General features: G+C 38.2%; 1 long non-coding RNA gene across 1 annotated transcript; it reads right to left on the reverse strand.

The window, feature by feature from the left end:
* Positions 1 to 433: 433 nt before the first annotated feature.
* On the reverse strand, positions 434 to 8479 carry LOC115834721. Its single transcript, XR_004029595.1, has 3 exons — positions 8390 to 8479; positions 2531 to 2642; positions 434 to 787 (listed from the first exon to the last, which is right to left on the reverse strand). It is a non-coding gene; the product is annotated as an uncharacterized LOC115834721 (long non-coding RNA).
* Between the last annotated feature and the right edge of the window lie 265 nt (positions 8480 to 8744).

Consider the following 8744-nt stretch of genomic DNA (forward strand, 5'->3'; position numbering starts at 1 on the left):
CAAAGCCAGATACTGAAGGTGTCGTACCCAGTGCCAAAGGCAGAAATATTCCCAGAGGGAAGGAAAATCAAGCTCTAAAGGGGTTCAGTCTGTCCTCCCAGTATTGTTATGAGTATTGCACCCAGGACTGAGCAAACATATTTCTCTTTGTCCTATTTCTATGCAGTTGTGGGATTTTGAGAATGCCTCGCAATCCCTCCGAGTTCTAATCACTGAGTGAACATATTTCTCTTTGTCCTTTTTCTGCGCACTTGTGGGATTTTGAGCATGCCTCGCAATCCCTCTGAGTTCCAATCACTACATTTTGTAACCCTGGATTTCTGGTGCCTGCCCTGCCTTTCTTACCATAGTACATATAAGGGTCAAAGAGTCAAGTGAGATAATGTATGTAAGTGTTTTTGTAAATTAAAAGTTACTGCAAAAATACACGATGTTATTTTTTATCATACTTTTAATCCTGGATATCTCAAAGTATTTTATAAAACAATCCCTGTTGTTTTGTTACATTTTGTTCCTTAAGCTTCCCAGGGTTTAGTTATCTTTTCTCCAATGTTGATCTTTTGCTTGTATCCCCTTTTTCATCACCATTCAGTAAGACCCCTCTGTACCCCTCACCCCCAACAAGATACCTTGGAGGCAACTTAAACCATTCCTTCACCCTATCTGAAATGATGACAAAGGCCAGGCGCGGTAGCTCACGCCCAGCACTTTGGGAGGCCGAGGCGGGCAGATCACGAGGTCAGGAGATCGAGACCATCCTGGAGAACACGGTGAAACCCCGTCTCTACTGAAAATACAAAAAAAAAAAAAAAAAAAAAAAGAAACAAAAAGAAATGATGACAAAGTCCTGACAATTCTAACTTTATAAAATCCCCAAGTTCTTTCCTCTGCATAGTCCACTTTATTGGTACTCCCCTCAGGTCAACAGCCTCCTCCATGCCCACTGATATATTCTAACTGTCGTTATTGCCATAGCTTCTTATTCTCCCATCCATTCTTCATGCAGCTACTTTGTACTGATCCTTAAAAACAACACAGAGCAACAACCCTGGAAATGTTCATATCATTAAAATGTTCATATTATTAAAATGTTCACATCATTAAAAATGCAGAAATGGTTCCTCAATAGTAGCACTATAAAATAAACCTCGATGTGATTTTAAGGTTTTCCATCATCAGGCTTCTCCTGGAATCTTCATGCACAGACTGCACTTTCCAGTTCTTGTCCCCCTATTTCCAGACGGGTTAAACTTCTTGCACTGCCTTGACCAGTCGGTGAGCTTCCACCCACTGCTTCTCACACTGCCTACATGTCCCACACCCTTGATTATCAGGCTTCTCACCTTTTAAATTACTCTGTTATGACTTTACAAATTCAGCCTTGATCTCTACCTTGGCCCTTCACACAGCCAGAATTAACAGTCCTGCTTTCATGCTTTTGCTTGCTACCCAGCTTAGTCTCTTATCTCAACTCCTGAAACATTCTTCAGGTAGGTGTTTACGCAACTGTCTCCTTCTTCCTATGAGCTCCTTCATTGTACAACTTTTGTCTTATTAATTGCTTTACTAGATAAGTTTACATTAAGTTACATGCCTAGAACCTTATAACTACCCAACAGGAAGGAAGGAAGAAAGGAAGAAAGGAAGGAGGGAAAGGAGGGAAGGAGGGAAAGAGGGAGCGAGTGGGGGGAGAGGGAAGGATTGTGTATATCAATTTATTTAAAATATTTATGCTACAAGTTACATATGCTGTTAATATATAAATAGATGATACATACCCACCAAACTTTTGTTGAAAACATTTCTTTACCCACATTCTTTCAAAAATAGACTCCATTTTTAAGTAGCCCTTGATAAAAGGTGTCACAGTTTTTGTAATTTCTGTGCTTTTCCCTAACCTTGAGCCTCTACCAGTCTTCTGAAGGTGGCAGGTGTTAATACAGAACTTGATGAGGAAGATGCCAGCATCTCACCTGGAATTCACAAAACCCTAGCCAGCCCTAACTCACAAGGGCCTGCACACCCTTTAATCCAGCAAAATTAACTCAAGAGCATGTGGGACCTGAAATCCAGTCTCTGCATATTATTGCAAGTGTTTCAAGCAAAGAAAAGAACCTGATTTCACATTTGAGATGCATTTTAAACCAAAGGTCTGTTCTGGTACCTCCACAAGGAAGCGTCAATCAGAACACAGAAAGTTTACATCCAGGGATTTGTCTTCTGGAGTGGATCTCACTGACCTACAAGAATTGAATTTGCACATGTCTTCACAACACCTTGTTAGTGGTATCAAATCAGGAGATTGAAGTGAGCCATAGTGAGAGTATGGACACCACAGAAATTGACATACATATCAAGGCTTTTTCTTTATTTCAGGAGAGCCAGTTCAATAGTACACTTTTATGATCTTCCCTCTTGCTGCCACCTCCCTCCCATTCCTGTTCCCAGTCCATACTTGAATAACTGTGTTGCAGATAAAATCAGTTCAGAAAACTTGTGTCTCTGCAGGAAGATTTATTTGTTCATTTACCTTAATACAGGAAGTTCCTCTGCAGCATTTTTTAGCTGGAGGTGCTGAAAGGCCACGTCCTCTTTGGCTATATTCACTTCAGGTTTATGTGAACATCAAAAGGTGTTGAAATCTTCCTAGAACACAGAGTCTATTATAAATAACCATGAAAAAAATCTCCCTTAGTAGACTACAGTTATAAGTAAACACACACACAGCCGCCCCCCCACAAAAAACAAATCTTAACTGCTTTCCTCTTCTCCCTTTTTCTTCTCCAAATTACCACAGAGACTCATGTATGAGTGCAAGCACTTTCAGCCTTTGGTTTGAGGGATTTTATCAGTGTTGATGGCACTCTCTCTGAAACAGTGACTTAGAGGGCTGTTTGCCATGATGCTAATGAGGCTTAAGCATCAAGACTCTTCACTTTGATAAGATCTCTCCAAAATCACAATGTGTTCTCATAGTCATATATTTGAAAAATTTACAAAAGTAAGGTTTCTTTTTGTATTCTCTTCCTTTCTTTCTTTTTTTTTTTTTTTTCAGGGTCTCGTTCTGTCACCCAGGCTGGAGTGCAGTGGTACAATCTCGGCTCACTGCAACCTCTGCCTACTGGCTTCATACGATTCTCCTGCCTCAGCCTCTTGAGTAGCTGGGACTACAGGCATCTGCCACCACGCCCAACTAATTTTTGTATTTTTAGTAGAAACGGGGTTTCTCCACATTGGCCAGGCTGGTCTTGAACTCCTGACCTCAAGTGGTCCGCCTGCCTCGGCCTCCGAAAGTGCTGGGATTATGGGCGTGAGCCACTGTGTCCAGCTACATTATTTTTTTCAAAGAGAGCCCTGCAACACCATATAAATTTCAGGCTCCATGAAACCTTGATACACTCCTGAGGGGTTATTTTACATTGGTTTAGCCTAGCGTATTTAAAGTCAGAATCTTGCTTCTGGCCCTACCCTTCTCATGAACTAAACTCCTGTCCTCTTTCCCTCATTCTAATAAATTCACAAAGAAACTTCTAGGCAATGAAATTGCTGTTTTTAAACTTCCATATTATTATCAAGAAAAAGAAAATGGATGGTTATTTAACTTCTGAAGTAATTTAGAGGAACTCAGGTGCCTGACCAGGGAAAATATAAACTTACTGGCAAGAAAGCTTGGAGCTCAGCTGCCTTCTTGACTAACTGAATCAGAAATGCCTACCATCCCCAAGCCCCACTTTCCACTGACCACAAACCAGCTTTCTTCCTCAGCCTCATTAACTTCTTGTCCTGCAGGCTCAGCTTAAAGATTGTGTCATCTCGGAAGATTTTCCTAGGTTAGATATCTCTCCTATTAACTCCCATTGTATCTTGAGTTTAACCCTACAATGGACTTATCACACCAGTAGATTATGAGTGCTAAAGGGCTAGCATGTGTCGTATACATTACTTCTTACAGTGGCTGGCACAAAACCAGCCTTCAACACATATTTGTTGAATGAATATATGAATGATGGAAATAATACCTTTCTGAATTAGGAGTTAGAATACCCAAATACTTATTGTATCTCTGCCAGTAATAAGCTTGTTAAAACTGAACAAACCTGTACATTCCCTTGACTTCATTTCCACATACATATATATGTATATAGTAAAGAGTCCAGGTGGAACCAAATCTGAGATTATTCTTAGGTTTTTATATAGCTGTAGCCAGTCTTTACAAGAAAGAATGAGCAGCCTCTTGAGAAAGATCACATGGTAAGTGAAGACAAACAGCTATAACTTGGTTCAAGAACAGTGGGCTGGTGTTGAACAGAGCTGGGACTCTGACCTCAGGCCTGTCACTCTGATGGTCTCTGGCCCAGGCCCAATGGACATAGAATATGAATAAGCAAACAAAGTTTGTTTTCCTTTTTTTTTTTTTCCTACTAATTGCTTCACTGGGCTTTGGGACCTCAATAAGTCAGCAGCATTAGCATTGGCAACTTGGGCAGAGACAGAAGATAGCACTGGAGTCTTGGGAGATGATGTTGGCAGTTTCAGGAGCAATAGCAATGAAGGCCTATGTACTGGGCACTACAGATATGTTAGCAGCCTCTCTTGGTGTTACAAAGAGCCAAAAACACCATTGCAGTGAGGTAGAGTGAAAGAGGAGGAAAATGACAGACATCCAGTGTCGTAAGAAGATAATTTGCAGCATGCTTATCACAACTTAGACGCATGCCAAACTCCATGGAAGGAATGTAAAGAGGGCTCTATGTCTTACAAAAGCAGAGAGAAACATAGTTTAACTGTTACTGCATAAAACTCTTTTTACTCTGATGTATAGTCTGGAATAAGTTTTGGGGGTTTAACTGGAATTTGAAATTATAAATGATCATCCTTACCCAAAGAATATGACACCTCAAATATTAGCAAATTGAACAGAGTTAAAAGTAAATCTCACTATGGCTGTGAAATTGAGGAAGAGAAGTTCAGAACCTATTTCTTATTTTCTCAGTGCAGTAGAAAGGTTTTGGATTTGGGCTGGTATCCTAACTCTGATACTCAATAGATTAGTCAAATTAGTAAAATTATTTAGCTTATTAAGCCTTAGCTTCTCTAACTGGATGATGAGAATAATACTATCTACAGTACTGTTGGAAGGGATTAAATATGTAAAGCATAAGCACATAGCACATATGTGAGTGCCTGACCTTTAGTAGTTGCTTAATAAACATGAGTTCTCCCTCCTTGCCTTCATCTCCATTTATTAATAAAGCTTCTCCTCACACTCCAAGCTATTAGAAGTTCAGCTGACACAGGACATAGGGCAAGAGGAAATAAACTTTACATGGTTCTAGAAATTCCTTTTTGATATTCATTACATTATTTTTCAGGGATAGAAGAGTCTATGAAATACAGAAAAGAGGAAAGATTTGCAAACAATTCGGTGTCTTCTTTTAACTTGAAACTCATCCCACCCGCTGCTACAGCTAGGTACTGTGCTCTTGCTCAGATTGCTGGAGGTTTTTGTCATGATCATCTCCTTCAATACATCAATACTACAAGTTCTATAAGAATCATCGCAGAGCTTCTTTAGAACTCATTTTTTTCTTTTTCTGGGTTATGTAATTATAATATTCACTTACATGTGAAAGCCCTGGACCATCAATGGATTTTATCAATGTATTAAAATTGCTAACTGTGCCATGCAGATACTAGCGATGTTCCTGATGGAATTACAAGTCTAGGGCCATGGTGTTCTATTCCAAATAAATCCCATGCAAAGCATATTCTTACATTTAGACATTTCTATAATTATGCACATCTTCCTTTATTAGCAGTTTCTCTGATTGTGTTTGGATGAGTGGTATGGAGTGTGTATAGGCTTGAGTGTGTACATACACAATAAGGCATAATGTGCCGTGGTCAATAGGGGATGCTTTTTGGACTGTGGTGGATCTGCATGTGCTTAAGCTCCAGTTTGACACTCCCTATGTGATCTTGGGCAATTTACTTAATACCTCTAAGCTCTTCAGTTTTGTTATCTTTAAAATGGAGTTTGGAGAACTTATGCATAAACAGAACACTCAAAAAATTTTAGCTATGCTGTTAATATTCCAAATATGATGAAGCAATATGTTAGATATTACATTAAAACATTACTATCAAATAGATTTTAGGGGTAAATTTTCAAAAATAATTGTTCAGACCTTTTGGTAATAGAGACCACAGAAAGAGCCAAAAAGCTTTTACAAATTATCCTAATGAAGGGAAAAGGGAGGCAACTTTTGAAAAATAAAGTTATTGCTTTCTCAGTCCTTTCCAATTCAGTCACTGGGAACTAACAATAAAAACAATATTGATTCCTCATTTTTACTGAGACCTACCCAATAGAAATCCTTCAGTGTTTGCTATATTTCTGAGAGAAACCCTGCCTTAGCACTATTGCCTTTTCCAGAAAGGATCTGGCGGAAAACAATATTCTGCCTGGAATTCACAACATTTCTTCCTTTGTGAAAACAAACAAACAATAAGTTCGTTTCCTCCCAAATCTTCTCAGGATTCTTTCTCCTGGTTTACCTTCTAGAAATCAATTTCTTATGACTTTCTTCACTCACTTTCATAAAAGAGATCAGACAGATACTCTAAAAGGTGAAAATTAAACATTTCAGGGACAATCTGATGTCATTTTGATTTTTTATGATTAAGTCTGATAGGATTTAATCGAATTCTCAATAATTATTTCTGGCAAGAGATTCTACAAGTGATTAAATAATTCTCATTATTTTTGCTTCTCTATATTTTCTAATTTCCCTACAATAGATATTTATTACTTGTGAAAGAAAACACATAAAAGTTAAAAAGTATGGTGATCTTAAAGTTGCAGACAAATATTTGTGGCTATTCTAATCAAATTGCCTTTATGGGCTCTGCTCTTGACTATACTACTTCATTTAATTCTTCCAATCGTATCTACTCATCTTGTCTATTTTATCACTGAGGAACCAAAGCCCAGAGATTTTAATAAATGAATCTAATTATCACAGCTAGGAGAGGCAACACCATTATTGAACTGACAACCTTATTTTTTAAAACACCCTACAAGTAGGTGAAAAGCAGGAATTTAAACTCAGGTCTGTCTGATCAAATTTTATATTATTAATCACTGTTATTTCCTCAGATGTCTTCCTAAAGTAAAAAAGTCAGAATCTGACCAATGTGATTTCTTTTTGTAGCCACAGTTCTACAGTTAAACTGAAGAAAAAAATTAGTTTTCTCTCTGACAATTGAATGGCTTGTTTTTTTTTTTTCTTTTTCTGACAGAGTCTTGCTGTATTGCCCAGGCTGGATTGCAGTGGAGTGATCTCGGCTCACTGCAACCTCCACCTTCCGGGTTCAAACGATTCTCCCTCCTTAGTCTTTCAAGTAGCTGGGACTACTAATTTTTGTATTTTTAGTATTTTTTGTAAATACAAATTTTTAGCTAATTTTTGTATTTTTAGTAGAGATGGGGTTTCACCATGTTGGCCAGGCTGGTCTTGAACTCCTGACCTCAAGTGATCTGCCCACCTCAGCCTTCCAAAATGCTGGGATTACAGGCGTGAGCCACTGCACCTGGGCTTTTTTTTTTTTTTTTTTTTCCCAAAACAGATGAATTTTCTGAGAGAAGGTCCTCAGCTCCATCTAGACTCTACTGAAATGGCCCATCCTGAACCCAGAACATCTATAAGAGTGTCTTTGCTTGGAAACTTATAAGGAAGTTTCCAAAATACTAAAGACAAGACACTATGAGGGAAATGAAGGAAAGTTATAATACAGAGGCATTAATTGAACCCCAAGATGAGGCCAGTTAATACAAAAACAAAAGAACTTAAATTCAATACGCATTTTCCATTAGCACGTAACTAAAAACAAAGACTTACAATAACTTTTAGTATTGCCTGGTATTCTACATTTTTGTACGCGGAACTTAAAACTTTTAATTTTCACTGAGTTACAATTTAATGACCATTAAGTAACTTCTAAGCCAGAAACATTTTGACTTCCTCTAAGTTTTAAAAACTTCTCCCCAAGAGCTTTCCCTACTTTGCTTACGTTTCCCCTCCTCAGACTTTAGTCTTGCTTTTCTTATTATTTTTAATCTTCTATTTAGTTTTTTGCAGTTCAGGGTAAGAGACAAGGTATTATTTCTCTCTTGTGGGGTTCCAGCACCAAAGTTGATCTTAATTGAATGGCTCAGAGAATGAATCTGAGGGAAACAACTATGAACCAATCCAACTGCAAAGGAATAGATTATGAAATTAGTCATGTGCTTTTAAAGCAGTCCCAGGTTTCAGTTTGGGAAAGCTGGAGTTAAAACCGTAACTAAAATCAATGACTAGGAATGAATGGGGGAAGAATAATGTCTTACCTGTTCTGTATTCATCATATTAAGTTTCAAATATACCATCTCCAGCCATAATTTCAAGCAAAATTAGTTTGAGAATGAGACATTCAGGAGACAGGGGAATTGACAAAGAAGGGAGAACAAAACTCATTGGGTCAAACTATATGGAGATGGCCAGAGAGGACCTGTTGCCAATTTGATAAGTGATCTCATTCCACTCTGAAGCCCATCAGAGTTCTGAGCAGAAAGATGCTGGATCTCATTATTATTTATTCTTGACCTGCAGCCAAAAAAAGCCTCTGAACTGAATATCCAGCTTTGCATCTAAGGCATTTCAGTGTCTCCACTGTGGTAAAGGAAAGCACTTTTTTTTCCTGTT

This window comes from Nomascus leucogenys, chromosome 4 (genome assembly GCF_006542625.1).
Source record: "Nomascus leucogenys isolate Asia chromosome 4, Asia_NLE_v1, whole genome shotgun sequence".
Classification (NCBI taxonomy): domain Eukaryota; kingdom Metazoa; phylum Chordata; class Mammalia; order Primates; family Hylobatidae; genus Nomascus; species Nomascus leucogenys.